The sequence below is a fragment of the Lissotriton vulgaris genome, unplaced genomic scaffold (genome assembly GCF_964263255.1).
Source record: "Lissotriton vulgaris unplaced genomic scaffold, aLisVul1.2 SCAFFOLD_1518, whole genome shotgun sequence".
Lineage (NCBI taxonomy): Eukaryota > Metazoa > Chordata > Amphibia > Caudata > Salamandridae > Lissotriton > Lissotriton vulgaris.
Window position 1 is genome coordinate 169,035 of NW_028244322.1, and position 24,812 is coordinate 193,846.

Genomic DNA, 24,812 nt, shown 5'->3' on the forward strand with positions numbered 1-24,812 from the left:
CAAACAGTCAAAAAATGTAATATCTTGGGTTGACACGCAGTGGAGGGGACCAGGCTAAGTCCACTGGCAAGCTTTCACCTAAGAAAGTATTTTAGGTTGGTTAGGCAGGTATGAAAGTAAGGTTTCATCTTGCAGTTTTCGCACGCCAGGAAGCACGAGTGGTGAAGTATGTGTTCTCCCAGTTGCACAACATGTATATACAGTTGTATAGGTTGCTTGATGAAAGCTTCATAGGGTCCAACAAGTGCCAGGCAAAGGGGGACGAATAGTACAAGTGATAAACACGAGGAGATACTGTACACAGTGTTAGAAGGGACGTGCCTAAGCTAAACGTATACTGGCCTTATACTCATGTCAGAGAAGTTAGCGGCCAGACAGTGGGCGGTCCAACTTTTGTATTTGTGTAAAGTTGCATGCATGCACCAAGAGTTGGATCCCCAAGTTCATCCCAGATAGACTATAAGTCCTGTTCTTTAGCCAGGCCTTGGCTGTTGCGGCCAGCTAATTTGTTGGTTGGGGTGCAGTGCCCTATCGGGGTGACTGGTCAAGAGACAGACATTAAAAGTTTCTCATCACGGTGCACTCAAATGGAGAGTATGTCCCTACTAGCCTTATACGCATGATGGAGACAATTAGTGACATGCCTATAAGGTAAGCCTTCGTTTGTAGGGACGTGATCCCAAGGGAGGTCGCTTTGTCGGCCTACACAGGCAGGTGATTTCCGCAGGGGCTTAGTTAAGCTTGCGGCCAGGCAGGGGCTTGCACAACCTAGGTGATTACAATAAGGGCAAGCACGCATCAAGTGATGGATGCTCAAGTCCATTCGAGACAGTCATTATCACCTGCTCAAGAGCCAGGGAGCTAAGTATTGGTGGGAGCTGCCAGTTAAATTGTGGGTTACGGTGCAATAACCTGAGGAGTACGTGGGGTCAACATAATTTGGCTACAATTATTAAAGAAGGTTGTTTTGGCGGTCCGACTGCCCAAATAGGGTCAAGTGTTCTGTTTTTATACGACGAGGACACTTGGACACCCTTTTCTATGCCACTTGTCCTAGGGCAGCTTAGTTCCCAAGGTGGGAAATGGACTTTGCCACCAATACTGGTATAAGTAGGTGGATAACGGGGCCCGGGCACCTGTAGGTTGGCACTTCACGTTAGGGTGCAGTGTCTATTGTCGGACACCACACTCCTATTCCCTCAAACCGGTGTGTCACCATTGCGATGGGCACCAGGGATAATTTAATACTTATGAAGTTGTCTGGCCTATGTGGCAAGGTATGAAACGGGGATAAAGACCACAATGACCACACGGGGCGATTTAGCAACCAGCGGGGGACAGGTAAACGTCAGTGGTAGGAAATCACCCCTGGCTCCTGTGGCAGGGAGCTTGGCGATGGAGCCTGCGCGCAGGAAGTTCTGCGCTATGCTTACATTCGCTGGGCAGAGGAGACTTGGCCTCATTAGTCATGGGTGCTACACGCCAACTGTTAGACGGACCGGGAGGGTCGGCCGAGATTACGGGGAGAGGTCTCCAGGGAGAGCCGTCTCCAACGACTGTACAGATAAGTAACTTCCCCCCCACAGACGGACACCACACAAGATTGAAGGTTAACGAGACTTTATATGCACTTCTTAGGTTACGTTGATATAATACAAGGAGGTCTGGACTCAGGGGTCCCCTCGGTTCTGATCTCTGGTTGAGGAAAAGGGTAGCGGGACAGTCTTAGTTACCAATGAGTTCAATAGCTCTCAATCCTCGAGCTCGGCGTGGTTGCTGATCGGGCCGTGGAGGAGCCAAGCAGGTCCCGAGATGGATGAAGGGTGGTCGGCGGGCCGTGGAGAAGCCAAGCAGGTCCCGATATGGATGAAGGATGGTCGACGGGCCGTGGAGAAGCCAAGCAGGTCCCGATGCAGATGACAGTTACAACGGTCCGCGGCCTCGCCAGCAGATCCGGACGACGGTGAAGGATGAAGGTTACGACGGCTGTGGCAGCGCCAACAGGCAGGATGATGGTGCACAGGACAGAGCTACGGCAGCGCCAGTAGTCCGTCCAGGATGAGTTCTTCTTTCGTCTCTCGACTCCAAGATACAACTGCCTTCCTGTTCTGGAGCTGCCCCAGTTATAGGGCTGGCGTGCTTTGATGTCCGGACCCTCGCACTTGGAGGTCGGGAGGTCCGGGATGAGGGAGTCCAGACACCCAGCAGGGGGGTGGAGCCAGCGCCCGGGGAGGCGATGGGCGAGCGGCACTGGCCGGGGGAGAACCATCGACACCTCTTTCTCCCATTGACTGGCCAAGTAGCTCGCTCGCCTCCTGGGTGGAGGGTGGTGCCGGAATGTCTGAGGCCGGGCTAGGCCCAGGGTTGAGGTCGATCGGGGGCCAGGCGGCCTCGTGGCGAAGTGTCCAAGATGGCGGCCCGGGCTGGGCGCGTGGGTCGGCCGTGGATCGGACCCACGAGGTTATCATGCTTGAGGGCAGGTGTCCCTGAGGGGACGTAGGACGTGCAATGGTGGTGTGTGGTGCTTGTATGACTGGCTCGGGCTTGGTCGAGCCGGGGGAGAGCGGCCCGTCATGTGGCCTGTCCAACATGCGTCCCCCCCAGCTGAAGGCGGGGAGAGTTACCCATCCTCTTGGGGACTCTCTTCGTCGAGGCGGAAAAACCGGGACAGGCCATCCGCGTTGGCGTGGTCAGACCCAGGCCGGTGTTCAACGGTAAAGTCCATACCTTGCAAGGAGATGGACCAGCGTAGCAGTTTTGGGTTTTCCCCCCGCATATGCATCAACCACTGCAGGGGTCGGTGGTCAGTCTGCACCCGGAAGTGGGTGCCAAAAAGGTAGGGTCGGAGCTTCTTGAGGGCCCATACCACAGCGAAGGCTTCCCTCTCTATGGTGCTCCAGCGTTGCTCCCGTGGTAGGAGTCTCCGGCTGATGAAGGCCACCGGTTGATCAAGGCCTTCGGTGTTCACCTGGGACAGGACCGCCCCAATGCCCTGGTCGGAGGCATCCGTCTGGACGACGAACTCCCGGCTGTAGTCTGGGGCCTGGAGTACAGGAGCGGAACACATGGCGGCCTTTAGCTGTTCGAAGGCCGCTTGACACTCTGGGGTCCAGTTCACCTTCTTGGGCTGATTTTTCGACGTGAGTTCGGTGAGCGGCCCCACGATGGTACCATAGTCTTTCACGAACCTTCGGTAGTAGCCCGTGAGGCCCAGGAAGGCTCGCACCTCAGTTTGAGTGTTAGGGGGTTGCCAGTTCTGGATGGCGGCAATTTTCAGTTGAAGAGGGGCCACTAGACCGCTTCCCACTTGGTGTCCGAGGTAGGTCACTGACCCTTGTCCAATTTGACATTTGCTGGCCTTGATCGTGAGGCCAGCTCGCTGAAGGGCTTGCAACACTGCTTGGAGGTGGTGGAGGTGCTCGGTCCAGTGGTGGCTGTACACAGCGATGTCGTCCAGGTAGGCGGCGCTGAACTCTTCGAGCCCCGCCAGGACCTGATTGACGAGCCGTTGGAACGTCGCTGGGGCATTTTTCATGCCGAAGGGCATGACCGTGAAGTGATAGTGGCCATCGGGGGTGGAGAAGGCAGAACGTTCTTGTGCTCGGGGTGTGAGGCCGATCTGCCAATATCCTGCCGTTAGATCGAAGATGCTGAGGTAGCGGGCAGCGCCCATTCGGTCGACCAGTTCATCTGCCCGGGGGATGGGGTGTGCGTCCGTTCTGGTGACTTCATTCAGGCCCCGGTAGTCGACACAGAACCGGAGTTCGGGTGTGGTTCCGGGGGCGGCTGCTTTGGGGACCAGTACGACCGGGCTGGCCCATGGACTGTCGGAGGGCTCGATGACCCCGAGCGTGAGCATCTTAGTTACTTCCGCCTGGATGCAGGCCCGTACCCGATCAGGTACGCGGTAGGCCCGGTGGCGGATAGGAGGGCTGTCTCCGGTGTCCACATCGTGCACACACCAGGAAGTGACACCTGGGGTGAGGGAGAACAGGCTGGCAAACCGTGATAGGAGGGCTTGGCACTCTTGGCGTTGTTCCTGGGAGAGGGTCTCCGAGAGTCGGACCCCATCCACGGAGCCGTCTTGCTCCTGGGTCCGCAAGAGGTCAGGGAGAGGCTCGGAGTCGTCCTCAACCCCGTTGTCTGTGGCCATCAAGAGGCTGAGTTCTGTTCGTGCAAAGTGGGGTTTCAGTCTGTTGGTGTGGAGGACTCGGAGCGGATTCCGGGCGGACTCCATATCGATCAGATAGGTGGCGGGTCCCTTGCGCTCGATTACTTTGAAGGGTCCCGTCCATTTGTCTTGGAGAGCGCACGGTTCTGTGGGGGACATTACCCAGACCTGTTGCCCCGGCTCGAATTCAATAAATGAGGCGTTCTGGTCATACCATCTCTTCATGTCCTCTTGACTGGCCTCTAGGTTGGCTTTCGCTAGGTCTCTGAACCGCTGGGACTGGTTGCGGAGGGTGAGGAGGTACCGGAAGACATCTGGAGGACTCTTGGCCGGAGGCAACTCCCAGCCTTCTTTGATCAGGCTGAGTGGCCCCCGTACTGGGTGCCCATAGAGCAGCTCGAATGGGCTGAAGCCTAGGGACTTCTGTGGGACCTCCCGGTAGGCGAAGAGGAGGCACGGCAGCAGCACGTCCCACTGGCGACGGAGGGGTTCTTCCAATCCCCCGATCATCCCTTTTAGAGTGCGATTGAACCGCTCAACAAGTCCGTTTCCTTGGGGGTGATAGGGGGTCGTGAAGCGGTAGGTGACCCCACACTGTTGCCAGAGGGACTTCATGTATTTGGAAATAAAGTTCGTGCCTCTGTCACTGACGACTTCTCGGGGGAACCCCACACGGGAGAAGATCCCCATCAGGGCCCTGCCGACCACTGGGGCTGTGACGGTCCGGAGAGGAATAGCCTCAGGGTAGCGGGTGGCGTGGTCCACTAGTACTAGGATGAAGCGATGGCCTTGTCTTGTACGTGGGTCTAGGGGTCCCACAATGTCTATTCCGACCCTCTCAAATGGGGTCGTGACTACGGGAAAGGGTTGCAGGGGGGCCTTTAATTTGCGGCCGCTCTTCCCACTGGCTTGGCACGTGGGGCAAGATCGGCAATGCTGGTGCACATCGTTTCTCATTTTTGGCCAGAAGAAGTGGGTCACTAGGCGGCTGTAGGTTTTATCTTGTCCCAGGTGCCCTGCCAGGGGGACATCGTGGGCCAGATTTAGCAGGAAGTCTCTAAAGCGGAGTGGCACCACTAGTACTCGGTTGGCCCCCAGCTCGGCGATTCGTTGCTCGCTGTACAGTAGGTCATTGTCCCAGTAGACCCAATGAGTTCCGGAGGTATCCCCTGCGCTTTGGGCGAGCGCTTGTTGTCGGAGTCCCTCAAGGGAGGGACAGGTCTTCTGCACCTGACGAAATTGTTCTTGTGTGGGCCCCCCTTCTTGAGCCCACTGGTCGAGATTAGCAAGGTCGGAAGGTTGAGCAGGTTCGAGGGGGATGCCCTGGTCGGGGGTCTCGGCGGGGGCGACCGGAGGCGGAGGCGCCGGCCATTCTGGTTCTTCCGGGTGATGGTTGGCACGGGCGGCCATAGACCGGGTGGTGACGCACGCCCAGTCTGGGACGCCCAACATCCCCAAGTGTTCTTTTCGCTCCACGGCTGCCCACGGGGAGCTTTCCAGGTCATTTCCGAGGAGGCAGTCCACGGGGGCGTCGTCTCGGACCGTTACTTTCAACATGCCGGAGACCCCCCCCCACTCAAAGGGGACGCAGGCCATCCGACACAGACTCTCCGAGTTGTCGGCTGATCGTACAGGGCAGAGAATGTTCGGTAGATATTGTTCTGGGGTCACCAGATGACAGCGGACGGCTGTCACACTGGCCCCGGTGTCTCGAAGGGCTTCGGCCCGTTGTCCATTGATGCTCACCCATTGGCTGTACTTCTGGGTGTTAGCGGGTAGGGGGACCCGCGGGACCATGTCTCTTCCCCCTAAGCACGCGAGAGTCATGGCGGCTGGCTCCCACCCTTGATACTCTTGCTCGTCTGTTTCTGGTTCCTCGGAGATCTGTTCTTCCCCTAGTGCCGCGGCGGCCACCTGGCGGGGTCTTGGGCTCGGATACTGCGGGCAGCTTGGGTCATTTGCATAGTGGCCTACTCGTTGGCATCGGTGACATGTAACATTGGCTCTGTATCCCGGTCGCGCCGGGGTGCTGCCCCGGTTGGCCGGGGGGGTGGTGCTGGTAGTGGGGGCGGCCGGAGTGTTGTCTCTTCCTCGTCCTTGGCCCCCTCCTCCTCCTCTGGATCGGTGGTGACCATTGTTGTTCCTGTTCTGCTCGTAGGACCCATTCCGGCCCACTCGGGTGATCTCCCACCGGTCAGCTTCGGCTGCGAGCTGCCGGGGATCGGTTAACTTGCTGTCGAGGAGGTGTTGGCGTAGTTCAATGAAGCAGTTGTTGGACAGATGCTCCCATACCATCAGATTGAACAACTGCTCGTAGGTCGTGACGTTGTTCCCTCTGATCCAGCCTTCGAAGGCTCGGCTGAAGTACGTTACATAGTCCACCCAAGTTGTACCTGGAATGCGTGTGCAGTCTCGGAACCTCTGACGGTACATCTCGGGCGTGAGGCCATAGCGAGTGAGGAGGGCCGCTTTCATATGGTCGTAGGAGGTCATCTGGTGGTCTGGGAGCTGTAACAGAGTATCGCGGCCCTCATTGAGGAATTTGCCCCATAGGCCGGCTCCCCAGTCGGCTCTATCGATCCGGTGCGCAGTCATCGCGATTTCATATGCCTTAAACCATTGCTGGATGTCGTCTTCTCGAAAATATTCTCGGACCACATCCTTGGGGATGTGCACTTTTTTGTCCGTGGTCCCGGGGGTGGACGGTCTGTCGGGCACCCCTAATTCTTTATTCTGTTTGCGCAGGTTGATCTCGGCTAGGTTCCGCTCGTGCTCGTACGTTAGTCTTTTTTCCTCGAGCTCCCTTTGCCTCTGTTTCTCCTCTCTTTCTTCTCGGAGGCGAAGGTGCTCTAAGTTTATTTTTTGCTCGGCCAATTTGAGTTCTATGTCCATCTTGAGTCGGGCCATTTCAAGTTCGTGTAGTCGGGCTTTTTCTCTTTCTTGGATCTCGTCTTGCGAGAGACCCGTTCTTTGCTCTTCAGGGGCCGTGTTGGTCTTTTTCGCGGTGCTTTGCTCCGGGGCTTCGACATCCCCGGTCTCTGCCCAAGATTCTAGGGCATGCTTAAAATCGTCCTTGGTACTTAGTCCGGTGGTAGCGATACCTAGTTCGATGCAGAACTGCTTTAGTTCACGATGGCTGTATTCCTCTAGCTTTTCCATTTGGAACTTCTCAGTTGATCCGCTCTCTTTAGTCGACATTGTTGTTCGTTGTGGGGTGAGCTACTCTCTGTACGTTATGCGGTGATTCGGATCGCGCCGCTGGCCACCAATGTTAGACGGACCGGGAGGGTCGGCCGAGATTACGGGGAGAGGTCTCCAGGGAGAGCCGTCTCCAACGACTGTACAGATAAGTAACTTCCCCCCCACAGACGGACACCACACAAGATTGAAGGTTAACGAGACTTTATATGCACTTCTTAGGTTACGTTGATATAATACAAGGAGGTCTGGACTCAGGGGTCCCCTCGGTTCTGATCTCTGGTTGAGGAAAAGGGTAGCGGGACAGTCTTAGTTACCAATGAGTTCAATAGCTCTCAATCCTCGAGCTCGGCGTGGTTGCTGATCGGGCCGTGGAGGAGCCAAGCAGGTCCCGAGATGGATGAAGGGTGGTCGGCGGGCCGTGGAGAAGCCAAGCAGGTCCCGATATGGATGAAGGATGGTCGACGGGCCGTGGAGAAGCCAAGCAGGTCCCGATGCAGATGACAGTTACAACGGTCCGCGGCCTCGCCAGCAGATCCGGACGACGGTGAAGGATGAAGGTTACGACGGCTGTGGCAGCGCCAACAGGCAGGATGATGGTGCACAGGACAGAGCTACGGCAGCGCCAGTAGTCCGTCCAGGATGAGTTCTTCTTTCGTCTCTCGACTCCAAGATACAACTGCCTTCCTGTTCTGGAGCTGCCCCAGTTATAGGGCTGGCGTGCTTTGATGTCCGGACCCTCGCACTTGGAGGTCGGGAGGTCCGGGATGAGGGAGTCCAGACACCCAGCAGGGGGGTGGAGCCAGCGCCCGGGGAGGCGATGGGCGAGCGGCACTGGCCGGGGGAGAACCATCGACACCTCTTTCTCCCATTGACTGGCCAAGTAGCTCGCTCGCCTCCTGGGTGGAGGGTGGTGCCGGAATGTCTGAGGCCGGGCTAGGCCCAGGGTTGAGGTCGATCGGGGGCCAGGCGGCCTCGTGGCGAAGTGTCCAAGATGGCGGCCCGGGCTGGGCGCGTGGGTCGGCCGTGGATCGGACCCACGAGGTTATCATGCTTGAGGGCAGGTGTCCCTGAGGGGACGTAGGACGTGCAATGGTGGTGTGTGGTGCTTGTATGACTGGCTCGGGCTTGGTCGAGCCGGGGGAGAGCGGCCCGTCATGTGGCCTGTCCAACACCAACCTCACTGGGTGTGTTGAGAGCGAGGGGTACACCTGCCCAGTATAAGCATGGACTGTTTCTTGCTGGTTAGCGGAGAGGCCCTAGATATAGCAGGACGTAAGTAGAAAAGCCGGCCTTGGTGGGGGGCCCTGGCTGCAACGGTCACCACACCCAGGGCTGTGGTGGAGTTACAGGGCGATCCAGAGGCGGAAAGGTACTCAGGGGTACCCTCTTCAGGAGCACAAAGGGTGCTGAGGCCTAATATCCCCAGGAAATCTGTGCGGTGGACCCTGGGGTGCGACGGCGCCCGCTATCCTATGGGCAGTTGGAAACCTGTACAACCGGGGGTCGCTTGAACGCTCCGCCCCTCGTAGGGGGGGGCGTGAGCAAGAGGGTGGACCAATGGTTCACCGAAAGTGAGAGTGGCTATCACTCACCACAACCACTAAGCAACGATTGGCTAAGGCCATGATGCAAGTTGGCCCTTCAGGTGGTAGGCAGCGAGGGGCGGCTTGCCTTTGGATCGCCTGTAAGATAACCCACCATGTTGGCATATGTATATGCTAATAAACCTGCATCGACTTTATCCCAACAAAAAGTTGTCTTGTCTGCTTATTTACGATACATGCATGTTGCTGCGGGAGGGCTGGTGAGTGGGCCGATATTGGCACTATGCGGGCCGACCGACACGTCCCCGCAGGGGACACACATAAGAGGGCGGCCCGTTAGTGCCACAAGATGGCACACGGGCAGCCTAGTGTTCCGCGACCCCTTTAGGGTCCCGCTCGTCACTACCGGCCGGGTTGGGGAGCAGGGGAGAGGTATATATTCCTCCCCCGCCCACCTGGTGGCCTCTTTGACCCCTCACCCTGACGCCGTTTCCCTCCCTACCGCTTACCCGGCGCTTCAGGGGGGGGTATATGTTCTAATCCCTTTTTATTTGTGTTGCAGGCGGAGTTAAAGGGCGATCCAGAGGCGGAAAGGTACTCAGGGGTACCCTCTTCAGGAGCACAAAGGGTGCTGAGGCCTTATATCCCCAGGAAGTCTGTGCCGTGGACCCTGGGGTGCGACGGCGCCCCGCTATCCTACGGGCGGTTGGAAACCTGTACAACCGGGGGTGGCTTGAACGCTCCACCCCTCGTAGGGGGGGGGCGTAAGCAAGAGGGTGGGCCAATGGTTCACCGGAAGTGGAAGTGGCTATCCCTCACCACAACCGCTAAGCAACGATTGGCTAAGGCTACGATGTAAGTTGGCCCTTCAGGTAAACCAGCAGCGACTTTATCCCAACAAAAAGCTGTCTTGTCTGCTTATTTACGATACATGCATGTTGCTGCGGGAGGGCTGGTGAGTGGGCCGATATTGGCACTAACGAAAACAGCCAGGTGATGTGCTCGTGTCCTGCTATCTTTACTGCACAGCCATTGGATTTCTGCTCATTGCCTCCACGAGATGAAGCCTCTGATGGCTCTTCTAATGTGGTAATCGTCCTGCACGGCTCTCAGAGCATCTCCGCCTTCCACTACACAGGCTGGCTAAGGCTACTGCGAGCAGGGGACAGCTGTGGAGAATGCACCCGGGAACTCTGCCCCACGCCCACCGAGTGCCCGGCTCTGTTCGGCGAGTGTGGCTGCTGCCCCGAGTATGGAAATGTGGAAGGGCAGATCTGTGACCTGGACTTCGCCAACCCCTTGTATGGCAAGTGTGGCGAGCACCTGGAGTGCCGGCTGCACGCGGACGACAACCAATGAGAAGTTCCCGAGCCCCAGTGCACGTGCACATCTCAAGAGGCTGTCTGAAGACTTATGGGATCGTATGCAGATTCAATGAGATGTCTGCAGAGAAGAAAAACAATCTCACCGTGAGGCATGACAGCCCTTGTGAAACAGGTGAGTACAGTCAGCGCCGCCAGGTGCCTAAAAAGAGCATCTTATAAATAACAATGCAGAATAATGTCAATAATTGTAAAAATAGTATATAGCTGATTTCACACACCGATGCTCTCGACACAGCTGAGAAGCAGCCTCTTGTTTTTAGGACCTTGGCAGAAGGAGAGCGGGCCAGCTGGCAGGCACTGGTTGAAAATCACTGCGAAGAGTGGCACTGCCTGCATTCATCTGTTTTCTAAAATCGCCACGGCCCATGAAGCGGGCGCCATGGTGATTAAAAATAAATAAATAGAGGAGGAGCCAAGATGGCGATCAGCATGGAAGTGTAGGCTCCCGGCTCCGTAAGCCTCCGAGCCCCGCAAGACGATCCTGTGCACGATTTTGGTATTACATGGCAGCGGGGCGACGGTAAATGCGCGCAGATACCGAATGCGCGATTCCGACATCTCTACCGGCCTCGCAGACGAACATATTTGTGAAGTTTACTGATGGCCTCAAAAGACCCTGAGCCGAGACCTCGACTGATAAACAGGGCCGGGCGCTGACGCATCGGCGGCGGCCAGCAGGACCTCGGCGGAGTCGGCCCACCGGGACGCAGCAACTCCAGAGCGGAATTTTCTGAGGGTGCCCCGGCTGTCACACGGTGCGGCTGGAGTGCATCCTCGACATGGTGGCTCGGTGGAATTAATATCGACTGCGGAGTGCGGAAGGTGAGCCTGTCGGCTTTGTTTTCTATCCTGCCGGTTTTCACGGGCCGCTCCCGTACTTGTGCCTGGTGCTGAGTCGGAAAGGAGATGGCCACTGCCGTTGATTGCTTTGCGGGCTTATACTTTGGAAGCCCTCGGGACTCCAGCTGTAGTCTGCCTGAGCCGGACTTGTCCCTGCCCTGCCTTTGTTCCCCCGTCCAGTTAGAAACGCCTGATGGGTGCCTGAATAAGACGGAGTACCACACCTTGCCCACCTAAGTGCTGCGTGAGGGCGAGTGCGAGGCATCGAGTAGCTCTGCGATGTGGGAAATACCGTCTGTGCTGTCTCGCAGTGATATCCTTGCTGCTCTGAGTGACTTCCAGTCCGCTTGGAGGGATGGCTCCCGAGCGCTTGGTGGAAGGCTGGACGATATTGCGCTCACACTGGGGCGACTGCGTTCGGATGCCCCCCAGATACGCGAGGAATTGCCCCCACCTATGTTTGAGGAGGGTCCTGTGGCTTTACTTGGACGCGGAGGGGAATGGACGATCCCGGACAGTGTGGGTACCTGGGGCAGAATGCCCACATGTCTCTATTGTTTTGAAGGATGCCTTTCCCAGCATTTGATAGTGGCCCCGTACGCTACAGCGCCGCTGATGACTCGGACACTGGTTCAGCCACTGTTGCCTCTTATGACTGCTGCCTCTTTCCTCGCCCCTGTATTTCTGCTGTGGTATGCTTTTTCAGGATTGGAACCGGGAGTGATGGTCTTCAATGGAGGAGACTCTGTCGGTGGCCGGCGACGTCCATTTTGTGTTGGCAAGTTGCGCCCCTGCCGTGCGTGGACATTTTGTCTTCCTTTGTCTGCTGAGACGGGATCTCCTCTGCATGCGTGCAGGTGGGGGGTTGGGGGGCGGAGTTTTTTGTTTTGTTTCAGTTTCTATGGGCCTTATTTTTCTCCTCTCTTTCCTTGGTTCTTCTCACTTTTTCTTTCTTCTTTTGGGTCAGTATGGTGGCTAGGTGTAGCGCTGCTTATCGTTTTTGTTGTTAGTCTTACCGCTAACATTAGTTAGGATGTTCCATGTTCATGGGGTGGGTAATGACCAGTATGTACTGTGACTATATGCTTTTATCCTGATAAGTATCTTTTTATGCCGATCTTCCGATTGTGACCCTTCGTTTTGTTCATAATCTGCTGTGCTCATTGCCCACTGGGTGCTTTCGGTGGATTGAATGGCGTCTGATCCTTCTTATCTAAAACTTTAAAAATTAACCTAATTTATCCTGTACTTAGCGGTCACTTTTCCCATACGTAATATTTCGAATACTTGCTGCTTTTCATCTCTGGGACTGCTGAGCTGTTCTATGGTTGTTTTTTGTGCTACAAATTGATTTCGAGGCCGGCCAGAATGGTTGTAGGCCCGTACCTGTATGCTTCTGTTGCACAATAAAGGTTTCAAAAAATTTTTAAAAATACAATAAATAAATAAATATTGAAAGCATTTGTGTTTTTTAAATCGCCACTGCCCATAAAGCGGGCGCTGTGGCGATTTATAAAAAAAAAAGCCCCAGTAGTCCCTAAAGGAAACGGACAAAGCACTACAGCGCAATATAACTGTAGTTGGTTGGTGCTGCTTCTGATAAAAACTGAAGTGATGCATCGGACCAACAACGAATAGGGAGCCCGGAAATTACAGTAATGTGTGAATAAGTAAATTGCAAGAAGCAGGCAAGCAGCAGCCGGGTTTACCATCGCTATACAGATACCCAGATGTCTCGGAGAGACATCGCATGCACACTGCCAACGCAAGACCTAAAATTGCCACTGGTGGAGTGAGTGAGAAGGTTTGAGCACACACAGTTACGTTATACTAACCAACAGAAACTTAATACAAGGATTAATGATGCGAGATCAATAAACTAAATATACCAATTTCTCACTACTAATACTTATGTACTACCACTCATGTACTGTGTAAGAATATATAAATATCAGTGTCTGTAGTGAGCCAGCCAGCGGCCCCATAAGTGACAGTGAAGGGGAGTGGCCGTCGACCCAGTCATAAGCGGCGGCGAGGGAGGACAAGCCGCGAGCAGATCATCAGCGCAGGAGGGTTGGAAGAGAAACAACCACATGGCCAATAAGGCAGAAGACTGCCCGTGGTGGTAGGCCAAGGAAGGACAGGCCCATTGAAAAGTCACAACTTAGGAAGAGTAATTTTAACAAAAACAAAAACTAATTAACAAAAAAAAGTAAAGAAGGGAAGAAAGCACACGCACAAGTCACAACCATAGTCACACATCAAAAAAAAATACAACAGAGACATGCCAGCAGGAGAGAATAACACAGAATGTCGGCGCAGGATTGCGAAGACCAAGACCACCCCATGAACATTGTTCCAAGTCATCGCTAGCTATACTAGCCCCATTTAGTAAACTAGCTGACCCTGCAACTGCTGCGCCAAGATGGAGAAAGTGAATAGGGAGCCTTGAAAACTACTTTCGCGCAGTGCGCGAAACAGACGGCACAGTAAATAGTTCAACCATGCTACACATGGGAGGGGACGAACTGTACAACAGATTCCTTTGACTTCTCGAATACAGTAGATGATAATGACCATGACACGGCGGTGGCAGCACTCAACCGATACTTTGATCTGCAAATGAATCTGATTACGGACATTTTAAAGTAAGACAAGCTCGCCAACAGGAAGGAGAGTCCGTAGACATGTTTTTTGTGCACTTCCAAAAATTAGCCTGCACCAGCATCGACAAACGGATAGAAATGAGTGCACAACTGATTCAAGGATGTCTATCTGCCAATCTAAGGAAGCTGATCCTCCGCCAGCTGGGAATATCACTCAATGAAATCCAGATACTGCGCAGGTCTCATGAGCTAGCTGACGTGAGGGCTGGCCTGCAGAATAGGGGCACTGTCGCACTTGGCCGAGGTAAGAGTCGAAGAATGGGTGGATGCCATCCGAAAGGAGTCTGGCCGAGGTAGAGGAAGGTACCAGGGCGAAGCTACACAAAAAATGTGGGGGAGTTGTGGTTTCTCGATTCATCCCCTGAAGAACTGTCCTGCAAGGGGAAAACATGCTTACAGTGTGGGAAACCAGACTATTTTGCGAAGGTATGCCCAGGAGATTCGCAACAGAACAGTGGCAGGGGAAAGTTCATGAAGTTTGGAAAAGTCAAATGTGTCTCTGACGCGGAGGAAGAGCAGGGCTCAGCAGCCATGGTGAGCCAGAAAATGCTGAATCTTGAAGAGGAGGAGGACAACGAGGGTGAAGTGATGTAGGAGGCTGTCACGATCGCGCCGCGATCAAACTACACTTCCCTACAGGCCAAGAGCCAAGAACTACAAATCCCATGAGCCTCCTCGACGCGAGTGGGAACTCGCGAGAGGAAGCATAAAAGGAAGTTGCAGCCCGGGCTCGGCGTCGGGAATTCCAGTCCGAACACCAGGGTTGCCTGCTTCTACGATTTGTGTCTTCTCCGTGGTGCGGTAAGGGTGCTCTTCACCAATTTGAGTTCTCAGCGGGACAGCTGAGTATAGAGGGCCCTGTACTGTGTATTGGTTACAAGCTTCACCTTGCGTCGGTATTGACGGCCGACGGGGAAGTGGATGTTCTGAGATCCACAGGGCTATTCCCCTATTTGTTTTGCATTTCGTACTGTACACAGACAAGTCTTGTTTTGTTTGTTCATGCTGGGATTCACACAGGCCCATATAAGACGTATTATATTGGAAGTCCCTGATCCCAGGTTATTTGGAGGATCTCTTATGAAGTGTTTTCTTTGCACGTATACAGTATTGATGTGACAGCATTCTTGTGTATTAACACCTTGGGTGCTTGAGAGATTTTCCTCCTGTGCTGAATTCCCTTATTTCCCATTGTTCATGACGAGCTCAGCTCGTCATGAGCACAGCTCAACCGTGCCTCATGACGAGCTGAGCTCGTCATGAGCAGCGAAGGGGTTAACCTTTTGTCCATAACTCCTTTATTTAATAGGGGTTCCTTTGAGTGGTAGTGGCTACACTCTCTCTACCTCTGTGATGCGATTGGGAGTTTAGACATGGGTATGTTCAATGCTGCCTGAGGGTGAATCTTTTGGGACCTTGTGGTATCCGGTATGTGGGTTGACAACTATGTTCACATGTTACCATCCTTTTGTATGTATGCAGTGCTACACCAGCAATCCACAGCTCATTCATGCAGCTCTGCACATCAACGATTACGTATTTTCCTTTACAGGTAGATGGAAGTAGATAGTTATATATGGTGTAAGGAAATGTGTTATGCATCTCAAGAGAGTTAGTGTTCTCATTGTATCCTGTTTCTTTGTGTCTTTCAGATCTCCCTGCCCGCTGTTCCCTTCCTTTCCTTCCCCCTCTCCAACCCTTCTTCCCCTGCTTGATCCTCCCAATGCTCTGTGCCATCACGGCAATTCAGGCGTTGGCTAGATCTAGAGGTGAACACACTAAACAACAAACCGATCCTGAGGACCGTTATTTAACAGAGGCTGGCTCTGTGTACACTAGACCAAAATGAGGCATAGTGTGCACAGTGTACAGTGGAACCCCTAAGGTGGTGATCCAGCGCACTGATTGAAAAACTGCCTCATAAACGCTACCTATCACCTCAATACTCACCATTAATCATGTAACACATATAAAGGCCCATAATACCAATGAGACAATTTTTGAGCAACTGAATCTGGTGGTGTGATTAACTAAACTATTCACATATTATTTACATTATTATATACAACTGCAGTTTATCTTTCTTTACCATGGTTTTAAACATTTATTATTTATTAATCAGACCACTAAGGCGATTGGATCAACTGATGGAAACTAGACCATGAATAAACAAGACCAGCTTGTCTTTTCAAATCTAATTTTATTAACTTTATTTTTCATAAAGAAAAAGCATTTATGTTTTCGAATCATAATTTTATAAGCAAATAAGAAAGCAGCATTTTAATAAGGAGATAAATTTAAAACTGACATTTTCAAAGCAAGCTCAGAAACATTAAATATTAGCAGAATAACAGTTTCCATTCCCTAAATCGATTTCCCTGTCTAATTCTCACTTCACCTAAAAAGGAAAAATCATTTAAAGTCTGCTGTCCTTACATGCGCCAAAGGTCCATCAGCATGTCCTTCATTCAGGAATCGGAAAGTAAGAGTTTTTTCCTTGTTCAGAGTGTCAGTCTTTATACCTTTCTCTCTAGCTAAACTTTCTACATTTTACATTCTTTTAAGCAAATCGGAGCTTTTCATTGGCTGTCCTGTGTCAGTCCATGATAAAATTATTAGGTCATCCCCGACTCTTAACCAAGTCCAGGCTTCAAATAAGCCCTATTGTCTTTCATTTCCACATCTTTCAGCTTCCTCAAGAAAGTTACTTTTTCCTCGAGTTTCGAACATTTACTTCCTAGCCTTGGCGGACACTTTAAGTTCCTGTCCTACAGCCTTCTCTCCATGAGCACGTTCAACGCGACCAAAGAACTGCTTTTCAATTAACGATGACAATGCAGTAAAAATCTTCACAGCTACGCATGTGCAAAGACTACACTCTGGACAAGCTTTTCCGTCTGCAGCTCTGTCAGCCATATTTTCTGAACCATCTTTAGGCCTTACTTCGGAAACTATTATTAAACAAAAACAAGACATCAATTAATTAAAGAATTGAAACCCATTCTGTTACCCGCCCCCTTTACTAATTAAACCTGTTAATTATGTTACCTAGCAATAAGCACAATCAAGCAGCATTATAATTACTTTTCCTTTTTTTGAACAGCACGAACTCCATGAGCTCTTCATCACAGAAAGAACATAACATAAGCACACAAAATAAGCACATGCCATTAATTTAACTGCCGCATTTAATACTGACAAAGACAATAGACAAGGTTAGTTTATTATTTTTTTCTTTGCGTTTGCAACATAAAGCACATTAGTTTATCCCGCGTGTATGGATGAATGTATTCTTGAACTAAGTTGATTAGTAATTTCACCACAAGCTTATTAATTTAATTACCATTATGGGAGATTAACTTCACAAGTTTGAACAAAATCTTGTTCTTCACCTTGCTCCATCAGTAGGCAGAGGTAAAGGCAGATAGCACCTTATTTCCTATTTGTGGTAGTGTGGGCGAGCAGTTAGACTTTATCAGAGGGTAGTGTTAATCATTTGTTGTACACACTCAGGGAGCAAATGATGTCACACACTCAAAGACTGACCTCAGACCAATTTGTTTAGATCAAAAATATATTTTAAGTTATTTTATTTCTAGTACCAAGCCAAGCCTGGTTCAGGTAAGTGAAATAATACTACGTAAAATCTAATGCATTGTTTTACAGTTGAATGCAGGCTTAAATGCAGTCAGTAGAATTACAGGTCAGTCAATTTTTTTAAATTACTTTTCAGTTACTTTACTGATTACTTTGTATGTTACTTTTTAGATTACTTTTTAAGTTACTTTTTCTACACAGTGTGATATGTCTAGATATCACACTGGTACATTTCCTAGAGAAAAGGTAAGTCAATCAGTTTTTGTACATTTGCAGTTTTTCAGTGTTTCATGCAAACCAACTCCACACAAGAATTTTCAAGGAAACGGTCAATGCAATCCTATGTGAGGAAATGAAGTTATCTGTTCGCCTGTAAGTACAAGTTTGTGGGAGTAGGTATTTTGGGGTTAGAACCAGGGTTCACCCAGGGTTGATAATGCACTCTCAAAGCTCCCTCAGCAGCACTAGGGCAGCAGGGTGCAAAGTTCTGAGGCCCAATGTTATCCAATGGGGGATAAGAGACCTCCGGTTGGTGGCTGCTCATGAGCAGGCCACAAGGTTGTTGGAGAAAGCTCCTAATGTTAGGCTCAGGCAAAGGGGTATTCGAGTTGGCACCCAAAGTGCACCCGCAGCGGCACAGAGGTGGCTGGGTGCAGGGTGCTCTGTGGGGTGTCCTGTTGATTTCAGTGGGGATTGTCTGGTTGCAACAAAGACTGCAGGCTCGGGACAAAGAGCTTCTGGAGGTGAGCACCAGTTGGAGAGGTCAGTTGAGATGCCTGTGGATGCTGGGACACTGTCAGTTGGGCCACCCAAGGCGGTGGGACGACGGGTGCAGGGGTGTCTTTAGGCATTGAGTTTTCTTACCAGCTCCGGTCTCAGTCGGGGGGATCCTCCAGAAAGGGGCTGCAGGTGTCAATTGGAGATTCAAGGCAGGTCAGAGATCACCAGATCCCATGTCAGGATCGCTGGGGAGACCTCCTCATGGTGTTGGGCCACACGAACTTGGGCTGTGGGCGTCGTGTGCAGAGTGGTGCAGACTTTTGGTTTTGGCTTGGGCCGGAGTCTGTGGGTGAGCAAATCCGGGGCTCAAGGGAGACAAAGTTTTGGGTTTGGAAGTTAGGGCAGGTTCTTTGGGTTCTTGAGGCTGCTAAAGGTTAGGACCAGTAGGTCCCTTACTTGGGGTGGGTATACACCCTATTATGTCACCCTCTACTGGGAGGGGGGCATATGCCTCTCTCTGGTTGACTGGATCCCCCCATCTGCAAGATGGCGGGGACTGTGAGTTGTGCTTCACCTCATCTCCAACACCTTAGGGGTGGGGTTGGCAAAGGTGGAAACACCTCCCTTGGTTTTCCAGCCTATTCTCCCACCCAAAGTGGGGGTCAGAACTGGTGGGAGCCAGTTGCTGGAAGCAGCAAAGGGCTGTGGCAGCTCACAAAGGCGGCAAAGGCGGCTTCATGGAGCCTGCCCACCCAAGGGGAGGAGGCATGGTACCTTGTCCCAGGATGTGCATTGTTGTAGACCCTCAAGAGCAGCAGGCTCTCGACCCAGGGATCCAGAAACATGTCTGGTGGGGGCAGCTGGCGATCAGCCACTTAGCCAGGATACTAGAGTCAGGTTGTTTTTCAGGAGGCATCTCTAAGATGTCCTCAAGGTGAATTTTTCATTACATCCCACACTGGCATCATTGTGGGTTTAATGTGCTGATTGATTAGATACTACATTTCCCAGTTTTCAGTAAAGCCATTATGGTGCTGGGGAGTTCATAATGACAAACTACCAGTACCATATACTCTTAATGGCATTACTGCACTTACAATGTCTAAGAATTGGCTTAGACACTGTAGGGGCACAGGGCTCATGCACCTGTACCCTCACCGCTGGTATAGTGCACCCAGCTAGAGGGGTGGTTGACCTATGCTAGGGCAATGAGTTGTAGGCATGGCACACAGGGATGTGTGTCATGTCGACTCTTGACTTTGTTCTGCACCAAAATAATGGCAGTGTGGGTGTGTAAAGGTATAGGGCCTTTAAGGGTGGCACAATAAGTGCTGCAGCCCTTAGAGGCCTACCCTTGCCACAGTGCCCTTGGTACCTATGGTACAATTTACAAGGGACAGACCTTGGACAAAGAGTGCCAATTGGGTTTGGTCTTAATGCAGTTTTAGGGAAAGAGCATAGGCCCTGGGTACCTGTTTGGCAGGAACCCAGGGCGCACTCAGTCAAAGTACATCAGTAGTTTGGCAAAAAGGGGGGGGGCGACCGTGCAAAAAGAGGGCACTTTCTTACTAGTGTTCACTGTATCAATCGAGACATCCACCAATGTGCTGTGTAACTGTGGAGGGAGTCCCAATAACAGCTCTCATCAACACAGGGGCATCAGTGAACATCTAAGACGCAGAATAGTATCTGGGGCTGGAACTGCGTCCCCCATTGGGAAAGGCCAAGATGTACAACTATGGATGGGATACCCCTCCAAGGAGTCATAGAGGTTGAAGTACATCATGGAACAACAGAGCTGTGCACAAAATTCCACGTCATGCAAGAGAATGCAGGTACATTTATAGGTTGTCACACAGTGGAAGACTTAGAGCTAGTGCTCTTCACCAAACAAGTACACCTGTTTCACGCTGAAGACATCATAGAAGAATTGCCACAATTGTTTGAAGGATTAGGGTGTCTCAAAGGGGTATTAGCGAAACAAAATACTGATAAAACAGTGACACTAGTGGCATTGAGACATCGATAGGTGCCATTTCATCTGCGGCCTCTGGTCGGAGCAGAACTGGACAGACTAGAGAGAGATGGAGTGATTGAAAAGGTGTCCGGACCGACCCCTTGGGTTTCTCCTTTTCTAATAGCCCCTGAACCTAAGCAGCCGGGGGCTATTAGGATGTGTGTGGACATGCACTTGCTGAAAAAGGCAATAAAGAGAGAAAGACACATCACACCGACAATTGATGAGATTGTAACATACATCAACGGGCCCAAGCGGTTTTCGTAGGGTGGTCCTCAAACTCGGGGTACCATCAACTGCTCCTGGAAGAGGCCAGTTGATACACAACCACATTTTCAACTCATGTGGGATTGAGAAGGTTCAAGAGACTCAGTTTTGGGGTGTCCTCAGCAGTGGAAGTATTCCAGGATGCGATAAGGAAGGCGCTGTCAGGGCTAGTGGGTGTGATCAACGTCAGTGATGACGTGCTAATATTCTCGGAAACCTTGAAGGAGCATCATGCAAGATTGAGGACTACACTACAGCAACTGGTTGACCAGGGGACTCACCCTCCACAAGAGCAAATGCTCGTCCTACACCAATAAGTTAAAATTCTTTGGATATCAAGTTTCGAAAGAGTGTCTTCAGGTCAACCCTGCTAAACTGGAAGCCATTCAAGCAGCTGCGATTCCCCAGAACCCCACGGAAATGTGCAGCTTTTTAGTAATGGTCAACTACTGTGGGAGGTTTATTCACCAATTGGCAATCCTGTTGGAGCCACTGCGGGCGTTGACTAAGAAAGACACACCGTGGTAGGGGACGAGGGAGTCTGCCCAGGCAGTTAAGGAAGTGACGGGAGCACTGCTTCAAGGAGCTACTGTAGTATACTTCAAACCAGGAGGGAGGGCGGAACTCATTGTAGACGCCAGTCCGGTGGGACTGGGGGCTGTCCTGTTACAGCAAAATGAAGGAGGAGAGCGGATGGCTATCGCATACACCAGCGGAGCCTTGACAGCAGTAGAACCTGGTACGCCCAAATTGAAAGGGAGGTTCTTGCCATCAGGTGGGCGTCAGCATTTTCACATCTATGAGGGTCAACACAAGTTTAATGTAATCACAAACCCCTAGTACCCTTGTTCAGCGAGGAACGGACCACCACGTATTGAAGGTGGGGGGTACAACTGCAACAATACAACTTTGCTTATTATATTGCTTATTGGCCAGGGGTAAATATTCCGGCAGATTATCTTTCAAGACACCCGTTGGGCAAAGATTCAAGGATGCAGAAAGAAACGGATGGTGGGGCTGAAGATTTCATACGACACGTCACAGAGTGTCTGCCCTCGAGCTCAGTCTGTCCATAGCACAGCTGGTGGAAGCAACCTAATAAGACAGCAGCATAAAAAGTGTAAAAACTTGGCTGTTCCCCAAGACCTAGTTGCCTGACCTTGCTCTGACTCACCCCCACCTTTGAGCTGCTTAGCGCCAGGATGCCTGCAAGGTGATAGTGCGCTCTATAAGTTGAATAAATAAAATAAATAAATAAGTAAGGTGAAAGAGGTGCTAAAGGCCCATCAGTGGAAGGATTTCTTGAAAGGCGTGAGCGAGCTTATCGACAAGGAGTGAGAAATCCGGACAAGTCTGCGGTGATGCCATGATGAACTGAGCGAGAGCTCAGAAGGACTCCTACTGCGGGGACAACAAATTGTAGTACGAAGAGTTTGTGCAGACGTACTGTAGAACTAGCTCATCAAGGACATCAGGGGCTAGATAAGACTAAGGCACAGCTATGATCGAAAGTATGGTTTCTAGACATGCATCACATAGCGGAAAGGATTGTGCGGGGATGCCAAACCTATACAATCACTGGAGCAGAAGTAACAGTGACCCTAATCATAACCAAGGAGCCATGAGGCAAGCCTTGGTCCAAGGTAAGTATGGACTTTGGGAGTTTTTCTGGATAGACGATTCACTCTGGTGGTGATAGATAGCACCACCAAGTTTCCTGCGGTTGAGCTTATCCAATCCACGTTTTTTGAATGTGTGAGACCTGCTCTAGAAGGAATATTTGCGATGCTGGGGTTGCCGAATGAGGTGAAAACTGATAACAAGCCACCATTTCAAGGTCTAGAATAAAAAAAATATCCACATCATCTCAACATCCGACACAGAAAAATCACTTCCCAGTGGCCCCAGGCAAATGGGGAGGAAGAAGTGCCTGGGCCTCAGAGTGGTCATCCCCACTGTCGGAGACAAAATCGAAGACTGAACCAAAGACTAGGAGACTTTGTCTGTTAAGGAAGAAGAAGTCCATAAGGAACGTCAGAAAACAGCAGAAATATGGATAATGTCTGGTGTATTCAGTGATGTTATTTTATTTTATCTTATTTTATTTGACTTGATGTTTGGGTTGGAGAGTTTACAAATCACCCCCCTCAAGGTTATGATATGAGGGGTGTGGTGAGCCAGCCGACCACTACAATACATTGTATCAGCACACACCCTAAGTGCCGGGTGCGGCTCCGAGGGGATAAATAAAGGTGCATGGATCTCTCAAGATCCAGCCCGCAACTGTACCTGTGGCTCACGTATTTGTGTGTTGCACACCCTATTAGAAGGAGGCCTAACTAGGTGATAGCCCACCTCTCCACTACAGTGTCCAGAATTCAAAAGAATTGATCACCGTAGATCAATTTAATTGAGTAAACTCTTGGTGTGTACATCACCGTAAATGTGCAGGAATGAATCACATAATTCAGGTCCCAGGCTTGTAACCTCTCCTGCCGCAGAAATGGTGTGTGCGTCATCATATTACAGGCTACTAGCTTGCTCATATGCTTGAGTCTGTGAATGGCGAACCTGGGTCAGCCGTGGCAAAAGTCCTGGCTACCCTATGCACGCTCCTCCCTTCTGCCCATTCTGTCAGCACCCCTGTCCCTGGGGTTCTCCTCCGGCCCCTGATCTGAAATCGGCTGCCACCCTATCTGTCTTTGCGTCCGAACTTGTACTGGTGAACCTGGGTTGGATGAAGAGAAGGTCCTGGGCCTCATTGCAGGCCTCCTTTGCGCCCATGAGTTTCTCCCATTGCTCCCGCCCAGTTCTCCCTTGTCTGGCATTATCCTCAAACGCCACTTGTTCTCTCCCGCAACCTTGGCTCCGACTGGGGTTGCCTTCTTGACATGAAGAGCCTCACCAGCAGCCAGAGCACGACATGCAGCAGGGGACCTCCTACATGACATAGCTTGTTGATTTATTTATGCACTCATCATTGTATCCTATATTTCATGTTTGGCCTGTGATTCACCCTTGATGTTGTGGCTTCCTTCCTGGTCACACTGAATGTGCAGTACTGACTTAAGCATCATGGTTTCCCCCAAAGACTCTCCCTGTAACCCCTCTTCCTTCAATGCCGATGGTCAGCTGCAGCAACACGCCTCTCCCCGCAACTGATACTCACAGTGGTACAGATGCATCTTATCTATTTTTCTTTGCTCTCATTTTGCAGCATCCCTGGCCTGTGATACAGCCCTGAAGTTGTGACCTCCTACCTGGGCAAATTGTGCGGTAATGACACAAGCGTTAATGGTTTTCCCATAAGACTCTCCCTGTGCTCCCTCGTCCTACTCTGCAGATGATCAGCTGAAGCAACGTACCCCAACTGCTACATTTCTTGCCCTGGAGGCTCAGCCACATCATCTTCCCCTTATCTTCACTGGGTTCTACTCCTCGCCCTTCCCCTCCGATCACCTTTCTTACTTAATTCTTACCGAATTATGTGCCATCTCCTCCTTCTGCTTCTACTTGCCTTCACTCCATTTTGTGGCATTCTCTTTTTCCCCTACATGTCCCTCACTTCACCCTCTCCATCTTACAAATATGTTGACTAAACGAGTGAAGGCTGGAACCAACTGTTTCAAGATAATTTCCCCCCCCCCCCAATTTGTCCAAACACAACATCCTTGAACAATTTCCCAATCGCCCTTTCGTTGACCATAGTGGTTGTTATGGGAGGCTCAAAACCACCCTCATCTTCTCATCCTGGACCACCATTTTCAATAACTCCCACAATGTTACTTCCTCCTCCTCAGCCCCACACAGGCACCAACTAAAAATCTTCTCTTCAGCTTATTTCGATGGCTCAGTCACTATCTCACTTTACACAATGGCAAAGTCCTGATCCAAGTGAAATACACTTATCTCATTCTTTTTACCACCTATTTGCATCCCTGGCATTCCTATCCCTCCAGAGCTCATCTAACTCCTCCCTCAATTCTCTCCCACCTCCCCTTATCCACCATAACACCAGGTCGCAGCCCTCATTTAACTCTTCCCTCAATTATCTCTCATCTCCTCTCCTTATCCACTAGGACACCAGTTTGCAGTCCTCCCTTAGGGCACAGTCCTCCCTTGGGGCACAGCCATCCTCCCTGGCAGTCCCGTTCCCCTTCTTCCCCCATGCCCAGATAACTTTCTCTCCTCCAAAACTGCACAGACAATTACTTCCAATCAACATCTCTTGACATGTCTCCCACCATTCTATATTCCTACATCCCATCACACCATCTTTTCCACCACTCTCAAATGCTCTCACTCTCAAGTTGAACCCCCCCCCCCCTGAATCCATCGAACAACCTAACATTCCGTGTCCAGCTCTACTTTCCTTAGAAAATAAACTAGGATTTCTCATATCGT

General features: G+C 51.3%; 1 pseudogene; it reads left to right on the top strand.

Moving 5' to 3' along the window:
* The first annotated feature begins 9,922 nt into the window (after positions 1–9,922).
* On the top strand, positions 9,923–14,401 carry LOC147667609 (uncharacterized; annotated as a pseudogene).
* The last annotated feature ends 10,411 nt before the right edge of the window (positions 14,402–24,812 follow it).